The sequence below is a fragment of the Haemaphysalis longicornis genome, unplaced genomic scaffold (genome assembly GCF_048455015.1).
Source record: "Haemaphysalis longicornis isolate Haplotype H1 unplaced genomic scaffold, Haemaphysalis longicornis Haplotype H1 scaffold_14, whole genome shotgun sequence".
Lineage (NCBI taxonomy): Eukaryota > Metazoa > Arthropoda > Arachnida > Ixodida > Ixodidae > Haemaphysalis > Haemaphysalis longicornis.
The window spans coordinates 2,008,679-2,034,736 of record NW_027526245.1 but is presented as its reverse complement, the minus strand read 5'-3'; the positions used below and the strand labels follow the sequence as shown (position 1 = coordinate 2,034,736).

The 26,058-nt window shown below is 48.1% G+C and overlaps 1 long non-coding RNA gene across 1 annotated transcript; it reads left to right on the top strand.

The window, feature by feature from the left end:
* The first annotated feature begins 4,670 nt into the window (after positions 1 to 4,670).
* On the top strand, positions 4,671 to 24,995 carry LOC144164944 (uncharacterized). Its single transcript, XR_013321261.1, has 4 exons — positions 4,671 to 4,783; positions 9,996 to 10,063; positions 11,221 to 11,310; positions 24,923 to 24,995. It is a non-coding gene; the product is annotated as an uncharacterized LOC144164944 (long non-coding RNA).
* The last annotated feature ends 1,063 nt before the right edge of the window (positions 24,996 to 26,058 follow it).

Genomic DNA, 26,058 nt, shown 5'->3' with positions numbered 1-26,058 from the left:
TTACGATTTTCGCGTCACTCGACGCCGCCGCTGCGTTTACTTACCCCTTGAAGCATGCACTGCCTTGGGCAGGCGCAACGAGGCAACATACATAGCTACTCGACAAGCCAGTATTTATTTGCCATTTAAAGCATTCATGCAATTTCATAATTCTTTGCGCGCGTGCTTGAAGACCTACTTGTGGTAATAGGCTTCGCCTCTAGGTTTATTTATATCTGCCTGGACAAAGCAAATAAATACGCCGCGATTACATCATTCTTGCATCTGTATGCTGCATCTGTTTCGCCTGCCTAAGCACGTAGCATATGATAATAATACTGTATTGAGAGGAAGCAAGAACACACTTTAAGACAATCTACATAATTCTTTTCAGATAAATATTACACAAAATCAAAGAAAACCTCACCCTGTTCGGGGTATGTAATAATTTTAAAAAATATCCGGGACGGCACGCTGTATCTGGCGGCGTGAGCCAAAGGCACAACTTCTGCTTTTTTTCACCCTTTGTAGCTCCCAAATTTGTTTTGAAACATAAGCCCTCTAACACAGTGTCTTATACCAAATAAAATTTGTTAACAGCGGCACTTTCTACAGCAATTTTTTAAACAAAAATTCAATTTGCGTAGCCACAAAGTGGTTGCCAGCCATGCCACGCCGAACTTCCGGCCGAACTACACACTATGGCGGCACTCATGGATGCCTAGAGGGCTTTCGCCGAATCACGTTGACGCTAGCGCCAGATTCCACTCTAGGTGAGTTAGTGAGAAACTCTATGGTTGCAGGTGTTCGTTAGTGGGGCGGTAATTCTCGGTTTTGTTGTTTTTCTGACTTTCTCCGGGTGTGCGGTTTATTTTTAGTGTCGCGTGTTTTAAATGCAGAGCATTTCTTTAACTCACGATGTCACCCGGCGTTGTCGGCGTTGGCGTGCCTCGGCGTCCGCAACAGCCGTTCCAGGTGCGCCCTCTCCCCCACTCCTCCTCGCCGGCTCTCCGCTGCTCCACGCGTGTTTCTCTTGCTCCTCCTCGCTCTCAACAACAGGTGCGGGCGCGCATGCGCGTGCTCAACACCACCTAGTCTAGGTGGTGTTGGCGTGCTCCGGCGCTGAAAGAGGCGTTGCAGCAGCAGGTGCTACCTCCTCTCCCTCTATTGCGCGCGCTACGAATATACTCCTTGCCCGAGCGAAGGATCCGCGGCCTGACGTTGACGTTTGGCCGCGGCTTCTCGTGCACGAAGTTCGGCGTCGGCAGCGCGCTTCAGACGCTTGCGCTGGGCGTCGGCAGCGCGCCGTCTCGCGGCCTTGTCTTCTGCCGCAGTCGATTAAGAGGATGGCACGATGTCTTGAACTGGTACTGCAACGCTGACGTTGGCTCACGTCGCGGTACTGGTTGAAGGTGTTGCTTCCATCGCTTATCAACTTCGACGATGGCACACTGCCCTCCCGAGAGGGATAATAAGAAAGAAAAGAATAATAATAAAGATCCAACCGATTGCCCCGCAGAGAGGGTGGGGTGCAAACGATGGCAATAAATAACACGTTACGTACTTACGTCTCTCTTTCTCTCTCTCTCTCTCTCTCTCTCTCTCTCTCTCTCTCTCTCTCTCTCTCTCTCTCTCTCTCTCGTCTCGCAACCCAACTACCCAACCCCTACGACAACAACAACTACAACTACCACCGCCAACTACCACAACCTCCGCCACGTGACCACCCCCAATGCTCTGCATTTACTCGTGTCCCTCGCGCGGGGGCATGCGACGGAGGTTTTTTATTTGCATAGCGCCTTCGCTGGCTCGCAGTTACCCACTCAAAGGCTGCCGCTACGCTCCTAGCAGAAATGACGCAATCTCAGCGCGGTAATGCGACATTAAAAAGACCTCCCCTGTACATGCTGTAAACTCCTTACATAAACGTGTTATACGGAGTGTCATAATGCGCAACGATGTCTAATAGACCAAATGCAGTGTTTGAACTTACTAGTACCACCAGGAAACCGATACGCCGCCCAACGCTTCGTGGCTTCGAATGTTCCACCCAGGATCTATCTCATCGCACAGCAGTGCTCGTCTCAAAAACATTTACGGTGCAGCAGCATAATATCTCTTCTTCCATTAACCACACTTTCGTCGAGATCTGGACTAAGAAAGCCACACACTTTTATGATCAATAAACGTTTTCCAATAAAAAAAACTTATAAATTGAGTGTACCCGATATCGTTCCACAGAAATGGAAATTCACATTGTATGAAGTAATAATGGAGGTTTCAATGTGAGCAAGAGGCAAATACACCAGCCAAGGGCGTTTATTGAAAGCAGTCTGAGCGTTTCGGAGCCTGTTTCGGAGCCTACTCGGCTCCTTCATCAGGGTGACTGTGTGAGACGAAGATCAGCAGTTATATAAGTTGTCTTCATTTAGATGAAACGCATCTCATGGTCGCCCCTCTGTCCTTCCTGCGTCTGTCCGGCGTTGTCCGCACAGCTGCGCCTCTCCTCCTCTCCCCTCTCCAATAGCGAACACTCTCTCCCAAACAGCTCCGGGTTGGCACAGCGCGCTCTCACTCCGTTGCTAGGCGCCGGTGGGCGGCGCTGCGCTCGGCGCTGCGGGTGCTGCGCATGTGCAGTACTCCCTCTCTCCCCACTCTCCTCTCCTTCGGGCGCTGTGAATATAAAGCGGCATGCCGCGCTCCGACGGTCTCAGTCGACGGTCATCCGCGTTACGCTTGCACTCTCTCGCAGTACTCGACAATTGCTTGATGCAATAGTCGCGCCCCTAACTGTGCACTTTACGGACCACAAGGCACTCATTCTCGTCTGCAATAAAGACCGCACCTGAGCATACGTGTACTGCATGTGCATTGCATGGCGAAAATAGGAAATTACGCCCACCTCCCCTTCGCGTGAGAATCCCTGCTATAAGCGTAATCAACATGATGGAAAACGCCAATGGAACCCCCCATGAGATGCGTTGCATCACACCAGGGTTCCCGCGAGGGGAGGTGGGCGTAATTTTTACTTGCATCTTGCCTTTGCGCGTCGGTGGCCGTGGCGTAGATGGTGGGAAGGGCTCCTTGGGATCTATTCATGGCTTCCCGGTTCCCTTGTATGTGCCAGGACTCGAGGAGTAATATTTGTGAGTAATCTGTTTCGGTGTCTGAGAGGAAGTCAGACTGAAGGCTATTGGTTGGCGTTCTCTCGAAAATTCCCCGACAGCACCAACAAAACTTGAAACCAGATGAATCCGAAGCTAACCGTAGCATACGAGATGATGATAGCGTAGTCATCCTCCCTGCTGACAAAGGAAATTGTACCGTCGTGTTTGATCGGCAGAGCCTACAAAAGCAAAGCTCAAGACCTCCTCGACTGCTCAACGTTTGAAAGACTGAAAAAAGACCCAACCCCACAAGTCCAAATGGAGCTGAACGAACTATGCACCAACATTTTCAAGAAGTACCCCGATTTCCGAAGCCTGTATCTACGACTCCCCCGCAGGAATAGCTCAGCGCCTGGTTTATATAGGCTACCCAAAATTCAAAGCCCAATGACCAATGTTCCCCTCCGTCCTATTGTGGACTTCACAACTTCATCACTTCGAGCCCTGTCCAACTTCCTTCATAAGGTTATTTCCCCTCTCGTGGGCAAAGCGTCCACCCACGTCAAGAACGCCGGCCACTTTGTGAACTTGTTTCCGAAGTACTCATCGACCGAGTGGATAGACTCGTCTCTTTTGACGTGGTGTCGCTTTTCACCAGCGTTCCTATTTCCCTGGTCGTCGCAACCGCCACAACTGCCCTCGAGAACGACAGTCTGAGCTCCAGGACCTGCCTCAGCGTCGGCGAAATCGCGCAACTTCTGCAGTTTTGCTAGCAAAGCATATATTTCTGCTACAAACAGGAATATATCAGGCAAGTAAGTGGAACGGCGATGGGTGCTGCTATTTTCGTAACCACAGCAAATCTGGTAATGGAAAAAATTGAAAGAACCGCCTTTTGGCCAATTGGCTTGGCTTGCAAACGTGCGCGGGAGACGATGAGCGGTCGCCGTTGAGCATGCACACACGAGCGCTCGGCTTCTGTCGGACGCACTGCCGGACGCACACCGCGAGACCCGCCCTTACGTGCGCGTGCTTGGAAATTTCTTGGTATTTTTAATTGCGGACACGAAAAATTACGATTTGCTAAGCAGCTTCGCTGTTTATATCAACCATTTTTGTACCTAAGACACTTTTGTGAATCCATCTAACGTTAACGCTGCGTTATATAAACGCTAAGAATCGTATTTATTAAATTCCTCACACTTTGCTTTGTTGATTGAAATCATAGATGGACAGCGCGGAGACGGTGTGGTGAAGGTAAGCTACGGCATCACTTTATTTTTAAAAAAGCAGCTGAGGAAAGGACTCATTCAAATATGTTGTATCATACCAAATCAAAATACTTGCCTCCTTATCACCGCACCCGCGCACAAGTATTCACACACGTGGACGGGATAGCGGCTCCTCAGTACCGATTCACGAAGTGGCAGGCACTGCGCGGGTTTTCCCTCGGGTGAGCGACATGCACCTCAAGCGACAAACAACGGCACGTAATTTCCCGGCTTATCCGTGGAGTTATGATACTGTGATAAGCGAGGCGCTGAATTATTTAAGAGTTACAGGGGCGCAGACTCGCGCTGCTCAGTCGGTAATTGTGAACCTGCACTCACCTCGAGTAAAGCCTGCAGTGATGAGAGCTTGGGTGATTTGTCTAGTCCTCTTCGGAGTGTGCGCTCACTTGGCTAGTGCTGCGACGAGTGAGTGCTGTGTACCTCATTATTCCCGCAATAGTAGCGCCTCTTCACTGAAGGAGTTTGTCTTGGCAAAGTCGTAATGATTTTTTGTGCGCTTCTTTTGCGGTGTTCTAAACTTTAAATCAGTAAGCGATAGGTCGTCGGTACGTAACCTGAAAGATAGGCTAATTTGTCTTCCTACTGTTTATAACAATAATCCCGCTCGAAGTATAGCCCCAATTATTGTATGCCACAACCTGCCTACAAGCACAAAACCTGGCCATCTGCAGTTTTACTTTGAGAGGATTTTTCATATCGCAAGAATGAACTTCATTTTCCCGTAGCACACGTTGCGCGTCGAGACAAACAAACTTACATACGGCTCTATTGTCACGCTGCAGTCTGCACAGTTTGTCCTCAGTTTGTAGCGTTGTGCAACGCGGGCTGTCGGGCTCAAATAAAGAAGTTTATATCCACGAAGGTGCGCCTAAATTTAGTGCAGCGCCGAGGCACTTCTTTGTACTGCAAATAATTATGAATATTCCAAAATTCTGCCTCGACCTTCATGTCTTCATCTGCGAAAGTCATTGAATTGTAAGTTCAAGTCAAGGACGGAGCATGATCTGTAAACAGATTGGCAGAGAATGGCCCATGTAGTAAGAAAAAGGAAATCACAAGAAATAACGGTGGAGCTATTCGGAAACCTCAAAGCTTTTTCGCACGCCTATTTTTAAGTTTGAACAATACATATTTGTTCAGAAGAGCAGTAAATGTTCCCAAAACGACGCATTTGGTTCTAACTGAGGCTACCGCCTTGCATTCCCTTTTCTGACTCGAGGGGCATCCCATCGAGGGTTGTCTGGAGGGGCACCCCACCCATTTCAGAACACAGCGTTTGTTGAGTGTCTTTATTAGCGATGTTCCTTAAAGGAGTAGTGACACGGAATTTCAAAGCCGAGATAACTATGTAAAACGCTTCCTTTTTATCAGGAGATATCTCCCAGCAAGTTTCAACAGCAACCGTTCAGCGAAACATATTTAAAATCCATTTTAATCTTCGCCCGCACGAGAAAGGCCAGAGCGGGTCGACGTGACATCATCTGCTACGTGCCCCAAACTGTCGACGCCGGGGCTCCCGTGACGAAGCCGACGCGCTGGCTGTGGTTGGCGCACGCTGCTCGGGCGTGTGTACACGTCATGGTTTTGGGACTGACGTCATGCTGCCCGGACCTGTGGGGACGGCGAAGACCTCGGCCGGTCTGGGCGCGGGCGTTCGCTCGCTCGCGCGCGCTTCCAGAGAGGCAGCGATACGGCAAGAATGGTGACGCCATGTGATACATGCTGTCATGGCGGCCGCTCGGCGTTTTTTTGTCGAAACCGAAACTGGCACGAATAAACGACGCCGTAAATGAATGCTTACGCTGTGCTCGACCGTCTAATCTGTCATTCTATGGTTAGTGGGCTGGTAGGCACGCATAGCAGCGAAAAAAACGTAACATAAAAATTTCGTGTCAGTACTCTTTTAAAATGTACGCTCACCAGTGTAACGCGTGTTGCTAATACACCATGAACCGCAGTCTTCAGTGGATGGCCGTGTTTTGACAGCCCAGTACTTAAGTCAGGTGACAAAAAAGGAAACAATGTTTGATAGCGCTCACAAGCAATTTTTTATTGTTAGCTATGCGTGAGCGGGTTACATGCTGTATTAAATAAGTACCTGCATTTACATGCCCTCAGACCTCCTGTAGCTGGTATGCTGTTTAAGCTTAAATTATTTTTTTAAAGTTTTTCCTTCGGTCAACAGTCGTATAGTTGACTATCGGCCCCCAAAATATTCGACATTTGGTCGTGTTGGTGATGCATGAATAGGGGCGCAAACTGTTTGCTGAGTAGAGTGACCGCGTTATTTATTTCACGAAAGTTCAGCAGGGTGGGCGGACATTTAGCACTCGTCCTGTTTTCGTCCTTGTCAGTTAGTCGCTTTTATTCCCTTTCTTGGCACTCCAATGCAAACACTGTCAAACATCCATCGCGTCTTATTTCCAAATAGAGATCGTCAACCATTCCTGTAATACTTTTATAGGATCATTCAATACAGCACTTACAATAAAAGTACGAGTAACTGGAGGAAGGTCTTCCTTTTGGGTTATCTGTATCTGAGAGCAAAAATCTCCGCAAAGTGAGAGTGTTTTCGAAACCCCGCGCAAGTGTTCATCGGGCCCCGCTTGCGAGGATTCCGAGTGGTAGTTTCGCTAAAATCGGGAAAACAGTTTAGTTTCCCGGCCTGTGTAACACATAAGTCGGCGTAATAAAAATTCATATTCAATCATACTTTCACTAACCTGTTATGAAATCGTGAACGACATGCAATGCCCAGCTACCATGATGGGTAGCGTAAGTGAGATGTCCAGCCACCTCGCTGAAGTTTTGTGAAAGAAAGGACGCAGTCACTCTTGTCAGCGAACCATACGTGCTCCCCTTAGTCATCACCAAAGATTGGAGAGTTTGGAAACCGAAGACGCCACATCGCAGCCAGCATCTGTATTTCGGTGTCACATGTTTTGACAAACATCTGATAAATGGGTGGCAATGGTAGGGAACGAAAATAAGTCATTCTAGGTGTATGTACCACGCGAAAATCTCAGAGAGACCCCACATTTAATTACATGCTGGGAATTTGCTTACATGCTGTGAGAACAGGGAGAATGGGCTTACATGCTGTGGTGGCGAAATCCTGTCCATTCTTATTGACAACTTCTTGACTGCTGGTTCTTATCTGCGTCTGTTTCTCCCCTTTAGGTATTTTGTCTTTGATGCAAATTACCTAGACCGCCTTCTTTTCTGGTACATCGTTTATATGTCTTTTTCTTCGATTTCGTTTCTTCGTCTTTCGGCACGAATTACGCCAGCAATCAGACTGGCACATGCCACAGCTTCCATGGAATCAGGGATTTGCGCGGCTGGTCTCCACCTGCTCTACTCACGTGCGCTCACGTTCAGGAGTCGAGCGGCACGTACTATTCTACAGCTTTCACGTTTCTGATCCATAGTTTTGTGAATTTTGTGAAGCGAATCAAATCATATTTTGCCAACATTGTTCTTCGAGATACAGTCAAACCCGTTCATAGCGAACTGCAATATTCACCGCGATTAGTTCGATATATCCAATAGTTCGATATAGCCGAACCCGCCTATAACGAGCTTATTGTTACGAGTTCGCAATCCGCGGCAGCCCCCCGCCCCCTCCCCAACTCCGCCATCCGCGTATGCAGAAACGAACACAGTACAGTAGCCATTACCACCCCAAAATAATCCATTTATTGCAAGTAATAAAGATACTTTCCGCCTTCACTGCCCACGTTGCAAAAAAAGAACCGGTGATTTTTGTTTTCACTTCCGTTTTGGCGGCTTCAACAACCGTAGCATTCTCTACACGAAACATTGTTTGCTCCAGTTCGAGTCCGCGTCCTCAAAAATATCAAAGGAGCATTGGTGGAGCACATCGACACTGCCGAAAGCGCTTTTTTAAGTGCGAATGCACTTCTTAAGCGACCCTGAATCACGCGTCCACCGCCGTCCGTCCATCCGCACCACATACCCACTTAGGGCGATTGGCCAAGAAGAGTTTTTAAGTGCGAAAGCGACCCCACCACATACCCACTTAGGGCGATTGGCCAAGAAGAGTTCCTTCGCTACCCATTCGGTATATCTTCGTGATACTAACCACTTCCTACGGGAAATTAACAACATAAAAATCCCTGATGGCGCCTTCCTTGTAACTATAGATGTAACTTCTCTGTACACAAATATACCTCACCGAGATGGGATTGAAGCCCTGGTTGAATCCTATAGCATACATCGGGATCACGAGGCGCCAAGCCCACAAGTCATTGAAACTTTGACCAGGCTATTGTGGAAATAAATAGCTTTTAATTCCACAATCAGTATTATCTTAAGCGACCCTGAATCACGCGTCCACCGCCGTCCGTCCGTCCGCACCACATACCCACTTAGGGCGATTGGCCAAGAAGAGTTTTTAAGTGCGAAAGCGACCCCACCACATACCCACTTAGGGCGATTGGCCAAGAAGAGTTCCTTCGCATCACTCGTGCATTCGCACTTCCCCATGCTCCCCTTCGGGGAAATGCGGGTGAATTTTTATAAGCGTAGGACGGATTTCCCCGGCGACATCATCGGGAACGTTGGCGAGCTCTTCCTACCGTTCACCGATGCTGCTGTCTTGGTCCGGACTCGCTGTCTGTGCGGGTTCCGTCGCGAGTCCCGCGCATCGGAAACAGTTACGGAAAGTATTGGGCGTCACGTCGCTCCGTGCGAGGCGCAATGTCTCAGTCGCGGCTCTTTCTCCGTGGTCGCGGCCAATCCACATCTCTATCGCCGCTCGAGATCACGCATTTCGGCGGCCGTTCCAGGCGCCCAGAGTTCGATATATCGGATGTTAACTTCGTTATAGGGAATATGTTTCCCATGTATTTCCGTAACTGAAATATTTTTGTTCGATATATAGCATAATTCGCTCTATCCGGGTTCGTTATAACCGGGTTTGACTGTATTGGAAGCACGGACAAAATGCCTCCACAAGATCAACTCGACCGAGTCCGTACCCACTCACAGGCTAAGCGGGCACACTGCCCCTCGAATCTCCCGATTCCTAAACAACGCCTAGAGTTTCTTTGTGCTCCGAAAAAAGGAACAACAACGACAACAACCCTACCAATCTGCCGAGATGGAGTAATTGATACAGTACTATGAAGCTACTGCAAAGACCAGCGTTTAAAGGGACCCTGCAGCGCTTTTTTTCACCTTTTTCCGACATCCTGAGTGCTTGAAGAATGGAGTCAACCAACCCATCTAGTACTTAGATTACGGGGTCGCAAAGTAGCTCAGCCAAGAATCACTGCTCTAGGCCAATCCCACAGAAACATGCTCGAAAGAATTTTCTCTCTTTCCCGGTCCTCGCATTCTTCGACCGCTTCAATTACGTCATTAGAGCGGTGTAGCGGCTATTGGCTGGCTTTCCTTCAGTTGCAGCAAGGTACGCACTCAACAGCCACGTTAAAAAGAAATCCACAAAAGCAAAGCAGAAACGCAAGGCGTATCTGCTGTGACCAGCAAATCCCGCAGTACAGTTCTATGCTGCCTATTTGAATCCATGCTATTTCGACACATATAAAGAGGGCGCATCACCTTTATATATGCCTTCGTTGCTTCGTTACAGCATCAAACCCACAGCGTAAAAGACGACCGGTGGACCCCAACTGCGAAAGAAAGTTTCCAGCTGAATTGGTGAGACAAAAGTTGCTGCTGGAACAATGTACCAAGAGCTTAAAAATGTTCCCTTGTATCAGCCGCTCTAACGGCGTTCTATTCCTCACGGAAACATCTCTTTTTTTCATTTTACTCCGACGCAGTATATGTCTAACCTCCCCACAGTTTTCATTCCGGTGAAAACGCCTCACTCTCTGGCACTCTGGGACTCCTCCTCGCCACCGCTGACCCCCATCACATCTGTTATTCCCCTCGCCAACACCCATACATCTTTCACAAGTTGCGCAATAGGCTGACAACGGCGGTAGCGCTGTTATCAGATGATTGCGGTGGATACACAGAAGCACAAATGGGCGTAAAATGACTGAAAGCCGCCGCCGCCATTGCCGCCTCAAAGTCCACCTCGCATATTAGGTGCGAACGCCTCACGGTTAAGAGCCACTTGCCCAGTTGGAACGCTGGCTTGAGCACATATTCCTACTTCAGCTTGAAAGACTTTCCGAGCCACATCTTTTCAACATCTCACGACTAATTGTGTGCGCCCATCACCGGTTCCCACTTAATGCGGGCACGGGCTATGTGTAGAAGGAGCTGGCGCACTACCGATGACATGCCAGTTATGCTTGTGGGAGAATTAAACATGGCAGACTCATCGCTCAATGCGCCCTGTCAGCTGTCCTCCCTAATTGAGTGGTTTGCGTCAGGGGTTGGTGTGTTACGCAGACAATAACATACCTACTACGGGAGGGGGGCAAAGGACAGTGACGTTTGTGCACTTGAATAAACATCGAGGCATTCCAGGTTTAACTCGCTATAGGACAGACGCATGTCATTCGCTTGGAGGAACAGCGGGAATTGAAGATGCACCGGCCCGAACAGAAACTCGAATAGGCGCGAAAACAACGAAAACTCCCTGCCGCCGTTGCCTGCTCGAGTTCTAGCTCATCGAGTAGCTGCGAATCCCTCCCGGATGAACAGCAAGTTGCCCACTTGGAACGCTGAAGTGCCGATTACGACTTGTTCAGCTTAAAGGGCTTTCAGAGTGACATTTTCGACGTTTGTTTCACGTCTAAGCTTGCGCACATAACCGGTTGGCTGCGATGAACAGCACGCTGTGCTGGCAGGAGGTTTAAACGTGGAGTTGTCATGACAATCTATCATTTTCCATCCGACAGAGAAAGTCTACCACGAAAGCCAAGTGCAAGTACGTTTGCAAAGGATGGCCAGTCCGCATCGGCATTGCAGAGGACGGCACCTTCTGTCATGTGAGTTGGCAGACTTTTCTAACTTGTCTTTCCTATTGAAGACAGCAGGGATAGCAAAACTAAAAAAAAAAACACACCTGGCCGAGCCATGGTACAAACAAATAGTCAGTTTCCGAGCCCAGAGTATGTGTGCACTGCCGCCCGTGAATGAAACATTAATATGAATGACAGCGTGAGTCATACATGCGCAAGGATTTAAAACAGGCTGGCAAAATCGTTTTGCAAAGGGGGATGCAACATGCATAATTCATGGTTTTTACTTCCGTTTGTTCACAGCTCTTCATAACACTGAGCAGAAACCAAGCTCTGGTGTTTTGTGAACTTGAGCTGCATTCTTATTCAGGCAAACATTGTTTCCTAGCTTCGCTTATGCTCACACCAGCCACCGCGGGAGAATTTAGCAAACTTTCAAAACAGTATTTATTAACTCGGTTTACTTAAGCGGCGGAAGGAATACGTGCAGGAGCTTGACGCAATCGCGTAGACGAAACACTGTCGCATAACTTTGTGTCCCGTTGTGGCCGCAACAAACCTTTGTAACACCCTATCACACTGCTTTCGACCAACAGCATCTCGCTTTGTCTCCTTCGTACAAACGTTTTACAGTCCTTTGAGTGATCTCAGTTTTCTTGGTCCGTCTCATAGGATGTCGAACGAAGGTGCTAGAATACCGCCGGTCCAGTGCTGGCACAAATGCTATCAATTGTCTGTCGGGCCGCACACACGACCACAAAATTAATGTGAATTGGTTCCACGAAAAGGCAGATGTAAATCCCATGAAACACTTAAGCATCATGTAAGTATCACTGCGCGGGGACGCAATTCATGCGTCATTCTTTTCCATGACACGCTGGTACGTATATACGTCCCTTATCCGAGCGTGCTTTTTTTGACCAAAAATTCTTTGCTACCTGCCCTTAAAGGCACATTCCCACTGGCGATTTGTCTCTTCGCGCGACGGCGCGAGTCGCGCGATGAGGCCTTGAGGTGGTGTTCGCACTTGCGATGAGCGATGATGCGACTGCGTTCAGCGCAGCTGCTTCCCGACTTGTACATACGACCTCGTTGGTGCGTCAACCATTCGAAGTCAAAGAATACGCGACAAAAGCAGGTAGAAATCAAACTAAAACACATGCTACTAACCTGGAGCAATGCCGATAGCATTTGCGGGTTGCGGGAGGAGCAGAATAACAAACTCACGAAGGCTCTTTTCAACATATTATTGCACGAAGAAATGCACACGCTTGCTTTCACGCCACAACACCCGCATCACGGCCCACAAATGTCGCTTCTTTTCACAGGCGCAACGTTCTGACGCCTCCGAACTCTACGCGTGTTTACCAGTCGCCGATAGACGAAGAGGCTGCAAGCACTGCAAGTCAACCTACCGTCTCGCTGTCCACCTAGCTCTATTTACAATCCATACACGCTTCTCCACACTGATGAGTTCCACGCTATTCGTTGATTAGTGCACGCGTACGCTGAAGCCACTGACCAAAGAACCGATGCACACGGGAAGTTGCTTGCCGGCCCGACCCGGGCGGGTACAGCGATAGCGGGCCAAGCGCCTGGCCGAGCGAGCCAGCGGCGGTGGCGGCGCTCGCCCGCCCGCCCGCAGCGTTTGCATACCGGATGTAAAGAAACGTTTCGTTTCCGGCTACGTCAGCCTACTCCGCGGCCATGATTGGCTTACCGGTTTTGCGGGGCCGTCGCGCGACGAGGGAATTCGGACCTAGAGCGATCTGCTCCGCCGTCGCAAAACTCCGAAAAGCGACGGCCGGCTCGTCGCTTTGCGACGTCGCTTTTCGTCGCGCGACGAGGCGCATCGCCAGTGGGAATGTGCCTTAAAGGAGCACTGACACCAATTTTCGGCGTTAATATTATTGCACAGTTCGCTTCCTTCACTCAACATAATACCTTGGCTGAAATATGAGCGGCCTGCGACGCGAAGAACATAGTTCAATTGGATCTCATTTATCGCGCCGACGGAGCAGCGCGCGGAGCGGCACTAGAGTGAACTAGAATACCAGGGTCACGGCCTCCGCGATCGGCTGCCGGCGGCGTGCGCCGAGTGAGGCACTTCGTGTCAAGCCCGCGCGGTGGCGCTCGCGTGCCCCACGGGTAGGGTGCCTGAGAACCCGGGCATACACGGGTAGCTACAGGCAGCAGGATGAAACGTGTGCATGCTGCGGCAGTGATCGAGAAACTATAGAACATTTTGTCAGGAGCTGCACAGAGATACGGCCACCGTGGGGTGAGGGGGAAACGACGCTGGCGGAGGCTTTGGGATTTGGGGCGAGGGGGAACCTCAACTTCAAGGCCATAGAGGTGGCGAAGAGGCGACTGGAGTGGTGGTGGAGGAAAAGCAGGGAAGGGATGGGTACGCAGGTTGAGTAATCATGCGGACGAGAATTTAGAACAGCGAGGGGAGAAAAAAGGGGGGTGGGGGCGAGGAGTTTAAAACAGAAAAGAGGGAAAAATGGGAGGGAGGAAGGAAATCTATAGGTTAACCTGGGAGTAGGGCATGTAAACGTAATAAAACAGGCAAGTCGATTGCTGACAACCGACGCCCCGATTCAAAGGGAAAGCCACTAATCATCATCATCATCATCGATCGCTTTTTCGCCTCGGGTAGCGGCGGGTAGGCGTGCGTTGGGGCAGTCTCCGAGGGGCTACAGTTCTTTTTTCGTGTAAAAACCATTGATAATGGTATATATGTACCAGGGTTTTTATGGGAAAGGTAGCTACGTCGTGTATTTACTGTTTGCTCATTTCTTCATCCCATTTAGCCAACCGAGCAGACCGCGCCGTGCTTTAGCGATCGAGCTCGTTATCATGCCAATATTTTTTTCTTCATTGTTTGATGATTTTGCTATCGTATTGTCAACTGAGGAAAGAGTGGCGTGCTTTAGGCTGGCCAGCATACGTCACTTCTGATTTTTTTCTTTATTTTCTTGGTGATTTTTCTATCAAGATCTGAATACCGAGCAAACTGCGTCGTGAGTACGCAAACGCTTCCCGCTTTCTTTTTTCAAATTTGACCCATGCAGCACACATGGCAGATGTCTTAAAGGGACACTGAAGTGATATGTAAACATTGCGGGATTACTTGCGCAAATTGTAGTCCGGGGTCCTCAGGCCATGTTACGACCACTCTGGGCGCGTTTACGCGCTTTTATTTAGTAGAAAACTTAATTCGAAAATGCTGTCCTCCTCTCTTTACGCTCGCCCATTTTCTGCGGCGTTTTCGTGTGACGTCGAGAGGGGCCGAGCTCGCAATTGGCTGCGCTATCTGCACGGCTCCCCGGCCTTCAGACAGAGTCAGTCGGCCCAGCGTTTCGTCCGCCGGACGCCGACGGGTCGTCGCAATTCGTTCGCTCAGTTGAAACGAAGCCAGGACACGTTTGTGAATGGAAGAATGGGTCTTTCTTTACTTGGTTAGTTTGTACACTGTATCTAGCTCCAAGTCAAGGTCGCTTCACACAAGCCCTGCACAAGCGCACATGCGACGCTTCGCTGACTGGTACGCCCGTAGGAAAATATAAGGCCTCTTGAAGGCGGGAGAAGAGTCAGCGAAGTCAATATAGGTACTAAGGAAATAAAATCAACTGATATTTTTACCGTACAGCGTAAAAATAGGGTGCGGGAAGCACTTTTTTGCGCTGGGCGAACAAGCACAGCGGTCAGCAGCACGACTACGCATCTGCGAACGCTTTTCCGTGTACGAAATGCAATTGCTAGACGTGAGCTATTGTGGAAACTCGGGGGACGCTTACTGCACGAGCACAATACAACAAATAGTCACCTAAGCTGCTTGAAATGCCAAAACTAAATAAAAATGTAAACTTGTTGAACATATATACCTTATATTACCATACTCGTCGCAGCCCGTCTTGTGGCCGAGTTGTCTAAGGCTGCATGTATGTCACCGCGGAGTATTTTGCGAGTCACGGGTTCGATTCTCCGCGGGTACGTGTTTTTTTTTTTTTTTTTTTGTAAGTTAACTTCTATGTTTTCTGCCGATGTTTTCTACATTGAGTTCACCTTTGTTTGGGCCGCAACGTTCATGGCTCCACGAACTAGTTCACAGAACGCACGCAGGCTGGCACTGGCGCGCTAGCGAGTTCTCGTTGGCGTGCTGTCCATAAGCACCGACTGCTTGCGGGCAGTGGGCACAGGCCAGAATGAAAAGACCCTTGGCCTGGTGCGAACACGCATTTTACGGTACAGGCATGAGTGAGGCAAGCTCCAAATAGGGGGGGAAAAGCCATGACATTTGTGCGTCTGCGGGTACGCGGATGGCGTCCATGCACTGCGTAGGCCTCGGCTAGTGAATGCTACGATTTCAAGCCGTCCTGGGAGGCTTATCTTTATGCATTTTTACAGCTGACAACATGGCAGAAACGCGGTACGATGATTACAGAGTTATTGAGAATGCCCATCCAACAACGCCACAGGTTGTGTTTTACAGAACCGAAACCGAAACCGAAACTTGTTTGGTTGCTCACCTTGGGCATCGTCCAATCACGGTGCGGCTCCTCCCAACGTCACAGCTTTAGTTGGTGCGGCCGCCGCAAACCGCGCATGGTAGTTTTTCTTCTTCGGCGCTTTGTAAAATAATTACTGATTTGTCAACCGGATAAACGATGAAAAGTGGGCTAATTTGAGCCAGTCTACGCAGTGCAAGCAAAAACGGGAGCTTGACAAATTCACTTCAGTGTCCCTTTAAAACTTCAGTCAAGTCAACGAAGAGAGCGCAAATACAGGATTCGCAACCGCAATTCTCAGAAAAGCACCAAGTCACACGGCATAATTTTATTGCGTGATCATTTTATTTATTAAATAAACATAATTCTATTGCGCGTGCGTGTGCGCGCGCGTGTGTGCGTCCGTGCGTGCATGCGTGCGTGTTCGCGCGTGCGCGCGCGTGAGTGCGTTCGCGTGTGTGTGCGCGTGTGTGTGTGTGTCTGCGCGCGCGTGTGTGTGTGTGTTCGCACGTGCGTGCGTGCGCGTACGTGCGTGCCTGCGTGTGTATGTGTGTGCAAGTGTGCCTGCACACACACACACACACACACGCACACAAATTTAAATAAGCTTGAGCCCGCCAGACTGTTTCTAAATATCAGCCCGCGTCCAACAGAGTATTAGCCCGAAAAAAATCGGCCTTTTCAACATAGAGCGAGTATTTATACAGATATATCGCATTTAATTTTCGTAACTTGGACCGAACTTTGTACAACACACACACACACACACACACACACACACAGATATATATATATATATATATATATATATATATATATATATATATATATATATATATATATATATATATATATATATATATATATAGAAAATAAGGGATGGCAGTCAAGAAAACCTCGGAAAGCAAAGGGGAGGTCGTGGTGGGTCATAGTGCACCAGACCGGTATTCTGGAGGTCGTGGGTTCGGATCCCACCCGGCGGGCATTTTTTCACCACTTTCTTTCTGACTCAAAAAATTCTTCATCTGTCTCTATGACCCACCGCAACCTCCCCTTTGCTTTCCGAGGTTTTCTTGACTGCCAACCCATATTTTCTGTCTGATTTAACAGAGCCCCTCATTTCCCATTTTCTGATTCGCTATATATATATATATATATATATATATATATATATATATATATATATATATATATATATATATATATATATATATATATATATATATATATATCCTGACATAGAAAATATTTTTTGAGTATAGTATCAGCGAAAGATATTTTTAACGGCGCCGCAGTGACCTCTCATGATCACTGCGGAAACATTTTAGCATCAACCATCACGAAGACACTGCATGCATGCGCTCGGGCAAGCACGTCCCAAAATATTTTTGTTGAAGCCCGAGCCTGGCAAGGGCCCGAGAAAATGCGTGCTACCTGGCCCGGGCCCTTGCAGTGCACTAATTCACGCAACACACACGATACGTTTTAAAAACTTCACTCAAGTCAGCGAAAAGCATCATCATTCGCAACCGTACGTAGTTCTAAGAAAAGCACCACATGGCACACTTTATCACGCGATCATTTTTAAAGTGCACAGTTCATTGGAATGCTGGTTACCCATTAACATAAAATAATTAGCGCTTTAGAAATGCACAAGCTCATGAAATGTACTGCCCACGTCTTGCAGACGTAAGATAACTATGAACAGTTAGGAACTCAACAAATAAAAGCAGGGTAAAACAAATCGCAAATATAACATATTTCTAGCAAACACATAAATTTATTAGGGGTGCAGTCCCACCTCACAATACTGCACAATCCTTTCAAACTGCATGAGCCATGGCCCTTCTGCAATTAGAGACCGTCGCACGCATAACACCCTGTCCGTATTACCAATAAACAACAGAATCAAGAACACTTAAGGATCAGTGCAGTGCCTGCAAGGCTCCTCTTGTAATTACACACAAAAAAGACCACGTGCAGCGGTTAAAAAACGCCAAAACACAGCGTGAATCGCAGAACAGCAGCATAGCGGCACGTCGATCAACGCGCGCCGCTTCGGGATCTCCTCGGGCGGGGCACACCAGCGCCACGAGCGGCGGTTAACACGTTTGGCTTCAAGGGCGCCGTGGGGAGCAGCCGCCACTTTTTCCACTACCCAAGTATTCTAGTTCACTCTAGCGGCACTCAGCAAATGGATATCAGCGTGACATCACTCCAGGAGACGAAAAAGAAGTGACGCCACAGCGCTCGTCAAAAACTCGTGACGTCGCTTAACGCGCGCGGCCCCACGAGCGGCGAGCGGGCGGAACACCCTCTCAAGCGGCCGCCGGTGACGTCGGCACAAAGCGGTGAGGTCAAACCGGGAGGCTGTCATATGCGCCGTTCGGGATGAAAGCGCGGGGATTTGAAACAAACGATTTTCAGGCAGTTCAATGTAATTAACTATCGCGCGCTGAAGTATTTGAAGTGCTGTTTCAGGTTCGCCAGACCATTAGGCATCGATGAAAGCAATAAAAGTGTAACATGAAATTTTCGTGTCAGTGCTCCGTTTATCACGTTTATCGTTAAACATAAAAAATTTTTTATGCATCTATGTAAGACTTCCTAGAGCTTAGGCTCATGCCCTGGATGTGTTCCATGCACCCACTAGGTAACGTTTCCGGCAGCAGGCAATGTGCATGCTGTGATACCCAGGTTCTCGGGCACTGATTGCGGCAGTCGGAGTTGCGGCCAGAATGATCAATCCAAATCGAATATTGACGAGGGGCGCGCTGTAGCAGCCGTGGTGCACTAGGGTCGATTGTGGTCACGTGGTGCTGCAGTGTACTTTAACATTTCATTTTTACAACGAACTACTGATCTCTTTACGCACTCCAACTCTGAGCATGCGTTTTTCTATTTCTTATTTTTCTTCTTTCTATCTTTCCTTCTTGCTTTTCTATTCTTTTTTTCTCGCTCGTTTCATTTTTCCCCTGACTAGGCTCTTTGCTGGGCAAAGCTCGTCAGTATCATTAAACTGCATTCTCTATCGCGCGGTACCGCTTCTTGGCCTCGCGAACGCAGGAGTTGTGGGGCGCCGACAGCGAGTCTCACAGCAAAGCCGCACCAACTTTTGCTTTAAAAAACAATTGTATAAATTGTCAAGCTTCAAATCGAAACTCGAAGGAACGGATAGTCAGCACGTGGAACCGTTTGCACCACAAGCGCATAAACTGAATGCCGAAATGGTTAAAATTTTATCTTTTCACGCAGTCTCAGACACGCGTGATATCGGTTTTCTGGCTCACTGAATATGCGGCTAGGGTATTCTGCAACTGGTTCTCGGTCACCGTCACAGCACACACTATAACGAATGGCAAAATAGCAATTCCACAGAGATTGTTCTTCAGGCTCTGTAGCAGCTTGCGACCGAATGCACTGATAAAGGCATGTCGTAATAGTCGAAAAAATATGGAAGCAAACGATATCGCCCGTGGATGCTCGCGCTTTTCATAATTCATCATAGAAACAATGTTAGAAACAAAACAAGATATCGTAGTCCACTGTATGAATACTTTTAGGCATGCTTCTCTAGGCCAGAGTAACCTGCCTTCAGAAAAATTGGCTTTGTCTTCATAATATTGGCGTGCATTCCAAAATCAGTCCTGGGAATGTATACTTAATTGTTTGTTTCACTGAAGCACGTTTATAGTTTTCTCTATATGTTTCCATGAACCGTACCAGCCCCGATCTTCGGCAGGTACTAGGAGAAAACTGCTTAGTTCTTTGTACATTACGACCTGCTCTAGAGGGAACACGTAGGCGCGTGGCTGGCGGTCCACGGAGCGCTAACTACCGGCGAGACTTGTAAACGCGGCGCATGCGCGTAGACTCGTAAGGGCGGTGCGTGGCCTGCGTCGGCTGCTACTTCTCCGCCTTTGCGCTCGGCAAGGGCTGCTGTATTTCCTTATAGTATGTGCCCTGTTTGGCCACCACACGCCCTGTTGTTCGTCCGATACTGAGCAGGCAAGAGTGTTGAAAATTAAAGCAGTTTCAATCAGTGTGAAAGTTGTCGGAAGGGCAGAGCAGTGATTAATTCTCCCGAGGGGCTGTGGTGCGTTTATCCGCTCACTGCTACCGCTGGTCCCCTCCCATCACGCTGTTCCCCTCCCTGTCTCACTCCTCTCTTGATGAATTGAACGGATGTTTCGTCCAATGCAAATCAAATCTACCGACTTCGCAGGGCTAGCGCGCTCTCTGCCTGGAACAGCATGAGTTAGAGTTCTGTTCTTTTTGTGCTTGCTTTCTTCTCGCACGTGCGCTCCAAACTGCGCAGTAAGGCACCGGCACGTACGTGCCGGTGCCTTACTGCGCAGTTTGATACGCGTCGTTTTTGGCGGCCAGTTTTTTCGCTTACTGTCATAAAAACCAACCAAACGGGCGTTCCTAACAGAATGGACGCGGGGCTGCCAGTTATTTACACAGATTTTGCCTCAAATGTACCTGCAGTTTTCTTTGCGCTAAACAACGGGGAAATATACGACAAGCGACAGCGGTTGAGGAGTTTTTTTCGAACCGTTATGACTATATAAACCGCTTTCTTTTTGAAGCCTCTATTTGGGTCCGTTAGGCCACCCCGCCGTGGAGCTCTGCTTGGGTGCGTTACGTCGCTACGCCGCCTGATTGCGTCGGTGGCGACACAGCGTGACAGCAAACGAGCTACGACGACAATGCGGGACTCCAAAGTGCTCTGCACTTAACAAAGCCCCCAACTTTTGCAGCCACGTTATCGAGTCACATGTTTTAAGTCGAAGCACTTTAGTGGCCCAGCTTGTCAAAGTATAGCTCGTCCGCGGTCATGGTATCCAGCCACCGTAGTCACGCGGCGTCAGGCACCCAAACAGAGGCTTCGAAAAATACCCGCTTGCTCCTCGATTCAGCCTTCCAACCAAAAGTTAAGAGCATACTTGAATAAGAGGTTTAAATAGGCCGACCCGTTCAGAACTCCAGGAACCGCTGACAATGGTCATTTAGCGCTATTTAGCGCGAAGAAAGCTGCAGATGTATTTGAGGCATACTGTATGTGTACTTAAGTGGCAGTCCCCGCGTGCATTTAGCTAGGTATGCTCGTCGGGATGGTTTTTACGATAGTAAGCGAAGAACGTGGGCGTGGAACAAAAAAAAACGAGTTTAGCACGACGCAGAAAAGCTCCAGCCCGTGCGAGATAAAAGCAAGCACAAAAGGTTGGCACTAGTGGTGGTCGTTTATTTAGAAAGGGGGCAATAGAAAATAACCGGGAATATTTTGGAAATAAACGGGGAGCGCCACAGTCAATGCCCCGAGCTAAGGCCGCGGCGTCGGTCCGCACTGACGAAGCTACGCGGAGATGGCTAGGTGATGCTCCAGCCAGCAACAGGCCAGCCGCCAGCTGCAGCAGCCTCGCCCCTCTGCCCGCCAAACGACACAGCTCGCGTAGAGTGTACTTCACTCCAGCTCGCGCACTAAAGGTGCAACGCTGGAGAGACAGCAGAGCTGGCGGCCCCTCTCCCTTCGTCAGAGACCGAGCTGTTGCCCCTTCACATTTATTTCCGAACCTGCGGCTGAAAGTTCTCCATGACGGGCGAGCCCGGATCGTTTCGTCCGCAGGCTTTCACATCTCTCCTAAAGTTGGCAACGTTAGCGTGCGCTAGAACCCGCGGCCAAGCCCAAAGACAACGCCCGCGCTACAAAGCCAAAAGAAATGCGGCGTGCCCGGAACGCGACGATAGCTCGACCAGATAGGCGAAGTAACTCCACAGCCAGGATCGTCTAACGCCCTGCATTTCCACAAAATTGCAGGTATCGTGGAAGTTCCACGTGTAATCTTTACAATAACGTTAATGCATATGGTTGGTCGAACTAAATTTTGAAAATATAAAAAACAAGAAAAGTATTTTAAATACGGAAATTCGCGAACCGTGTAACACCCTGCATTTCCAAAATAGTGCCTGTTGACACTTTCGATGCCGAAGAAGACGCAGGCATCGAGATCAACAGACGGGTACCTTGGAAGAAGAAGACGACGACTAGGAGATGCGACAAGATGGCTGTAAATAATGTAAATATATCTGCTTTCTATCGACGACGGCCTCCTCCATTGCCTGTCTGGACGTTTTCTACATGGTGCCTATTTCGAGAAAGCTCCACCCATAATCGTTGTAACAGCGTAAATGGAGATAATTGGTGGAACGAAATTTTGAAAAACTAAAATTGGCAATATATTTTTAAAATGGGGAAAATGGCAAAGCGTGTTACACTCTGCATTTCCACAATAATGCAAATTTCGTGGAATTAATACCTCTGGTCGTTATAGTAGCGTGAATGGGGGCAAATTGGTCGTAAAGAATATGGAAAAACTAAAAACAAGAAAATTTTCAGAAAATGAGGAAAATGGCCAACCGTATAAAGCCCTTCATTTTCAAAAAATGCATATTTTGCGCAAGTAACACCTGTAATAGTTTTCATAGTGTAAATGGAGATAATTGGTCGGACAAAATTTAGAAGAAGTTTTCATAGTGTAAATGGAGATAATTGGTCGGACAAAATTTAGAAGAAGTTTTCATAGTGTAAATGGAGATAATTGGTCGGACAAAATTTAGAAAAACCCAGAAAATTAGCTATAGAGAAGTCCCACTCAAGACAAGCGACCGAAGAATGCTACGCATTAGTAGACAATTCTCCGAATTTCTGCACATTTTTTTTCTTCGCAATTGGCTGCAGATGTTATTGTTCCCCGGCGCTGCTAAACCCGCACCCCTTGGTTCTTTGGGGTGGCGCAGTGGTTAGGTTGCCGGTTGCACGGGGTAAAAGTCCTGGGTTCGATTTCCGGTACCCCCCAACCGTCATTTTTTGCTTGGGGCGCGAGCACTCCCAACACCTACTCGTGGGCGTCTTGCTTCCTGGCCACTTTCCCTCACACTTCGAGGTTTTTTGGGGTGACGGAAGGATATTGCTCGGCCTAAACAGATCCGCTGTTAAAAGAACGAAACTCCTGCTCGTTCTGTTCCAGGTAAAGCAAGAAAAAGATGAATAAAAGGATGCGAGCTGTCCCAGGAGCAGGCGCGCGGGCACTGCGAAGGCGGGAAAATTTAAATGAATTGAACAAATAAACCTCTGTTCAATTCATCAAGAGAGGTGGCAAAGAGCAGAGAACGGCGCCACATCTCCTCTGGCGAATGACTGCTCCGCACATGACAGCTTTCATGTTGAGTGGAACTGCTATACCTTTTTTCCCTTAATTACTCGCCCCATCTGGCCACTTTGATAACAGCAAAACCAACTGATCCTTAATGCAGCAACCTGTACCAAGCTTGCTTTTTCAAGCATGATATGTTGGCCAATTCAACTAGCGGAAGGCAGATTTGTTGCCAGTTTCTTCGCCCTACGAGAAAAAAAGGCTGCATACCTGCTCCTCTCGTTGCAAATGTCGGCGAAATACGATAGTCGACTGGCGCCCCTGGCAAGTAAATGCCTCCCTTCTCTTTCCCGCTCACCTCTCATGCTGGTTCTTCCAAGATAACATGCTCGAGGTTTGCTCAAGTCAATTTAAATTTACCGCATTCCACTGCTCCAAGTCGGGTGCCTCGATGCCAGCGCCGCCGTACGGCGAAGACGCGCGTGAATCGAGGGACCCTACTACAACGTTTATAGAACCACGCTGCCCTACTCCACGAGCGTTCCAAGCGGAACGTGGAACCTATCTAGTGGAGCCTTTCGTTACTGTGGACGTTTTATTTTTTAATTGCCGTCAGGTAGCGCGGGCAACAGCAGGCGACAGTTTTCGGCAGCTGATGTAGTATTTCATTTGCAATCGCAAAAACCATTCATCCGTAGATTTTTCAATAAAGAACGCAGCAAATATCACTCATGTATTGATTTTCTGTCGTATATTTGTGTAATGTTTTGTTGTTGTTGAACATTGTTGACAAGTACGAACATTAACACCGGACTTAGACGTTTAGATTTGGCTGTGGGTTTATAAGACTATTGCGCAGTTCCTGTTTCACTTTGGCCGGGTGGTAGAATCGAGTGACAGACAGACAGACAGACAGACCAAAATTTATTCGTTTAAGTAGCCCAAGAAACAATCGTGTTTAAAACCATGGAGGCCCATTCACACTTCTCGCTAGAGCAGCCAAAGCGACAGAGGCGACGCGGTTTTTATCACCTTTGTCTCTCGGCATCGCTCTCGCCGCGCGAGAAGAGCGATTGGTCTCGACTCTCGACCAATTTTTGCCGCCACCGTCGCACCGTCCCTCTCGACGCGGAAGGAGAAGGCGAGAGCTCCTGACGTCACATACTGCCTTAGAACCTGGATACTGGGCGATGTAAAAACCGAAACTCCCGTAAAGTGACGTACCAAGCGAGAGGCAATAACAATAGAAGCAAAAAAAGTCGTCGCCGTCGAACGTACGACGTGCAAATGTGAACATCGAGTGTGGCGGTCGCTGCAGTTTAATCGCTTGACACGTAACGACGGGCATGCACGCACCGGCCGTAATACTTGATGCGCATGTTTCGCGTTTACAAATCTCGCCGGCAGTTCCCGCTCAGTGGGCCCTTGGCCACGCGCTCACGTGTTCTCTCTAAGAGTGAACCGCTCCGTATATTTCGGAGATCTTGGGCACTGCCGTTGTCTCACTTCAAATAAAACGAAATGGACTGTTTTTTTTTTTCCTTTTGTTACAAATGATGACCAGCCACAAGAAGCTGCTGTCTCAAGCATCTTGATGGCTGGCCCGGTACTGGCAGCACTTATTTACGCACACATAAACAGAAAATTAAACTTATACATACATGCATGCGCTCACGTAGTATACAGTCCTATTTGTGTAACAGATTAAAACATACACTCATCAAAAACAACGCATGCAATTGAGCTCGCACGATCACAAAAACAAGATCCCCGTTATCAGCCTGTCCGTGATAGCATAACAGGTCCCCTCCCTCCAACTTCGTCAGGTACATTTATAAATATCAATTGAACTAACAAACTATGAAAGCGTATCATAGAAACAAATTGTGAAATCGGTTTTTATAAACGAGCGATTTTTACGAACGAGCGATATAAACGAACACTTCTTACGAAACATCTCAATTGCAGCGCCGCGGAAAAGACCGGAGACCAGGGATCTGCGTCGGTGGCACATGTGTCAATCCAAACACCTCTCCCTCTCTCAACGTGCATCCTGAGCCTACCGAAAGGACAACTGGTACGGTATCATTCGGAATCCCATCATCAATAGTTTCAATGTTCACTCGTAGGGCTACACAAAAATAAAAGTACCTTTTTTACTTACTTACGGCGTTGTGAGCATCACCTTTGGTGTGGGTGCCTTGATTTCGTGGTTTTAACGCACACAGGCATTCATACACACACCCTCAACATCCCTCCAACACGCTCCAGAAGGATTTTGACGCCCTTTCCCCAAAAAATGGAAATTCTTAATAAACCCCTGAACGCGCAACCATGGTATTGCACGCAACGATCAACTCGACATGCTGCAAGTGGTGGGAATGCAATGTGCTGCCGTACACAGGGTCACAGATAAGATTTTTAGTAAAAGAAAGCTGATACTGTGTTTCGGAAGAAAAGTAAAAAACTGGCCTAGTCATTTATATACTCACATGATAATACTTTTATACTATAATTAAACATAATTGCATACTTAAATATTGAGAGGTGGGTCATTCAGAACAACAAGCTGTGGGGAGGGAGGATTGAATTACTGTAGAGAGAGAGAGAGAGAGAGAGAGAGAGAGAGAGAGAGAGAGAGAGAGAAGGCTCTTTAATGTAAACTGGTGAGGTCAGCCCTGCTAGGGACAAGGCTTGCTACACCAGATGGTGGGTGACTACGTTGATGAGTGGTTACAGCAGGAGGAAGACAAACAAGAAGCGTTGAAAAAAAAAGGAAAGTAAAAACAAGAGAAATCTGCCAGCAGAGTCCGGACATAAAAATACAATTGAAAAGAGAATCGTTAATGTAAACACTAAACAAAACGAAAAGTAAACGACGCGAAAAAAAAAAGAGTTACATCAACCCAATAAAAATAAATAGATGAACGCCAGTGACACCAACACAAGCAAAGTAAAGAGATGAACGCCACAGTGCGAAAGAGTAGATATCACGACACACTCGCTCTGTCTGCTATCTAGAGAAATTTGTCTAGTTCAGTGTCTCGTAAAAACTGGAGTAGAACTTTTGTACCTAAGGTACTGTCAGCAGTATTGGCCCAGGG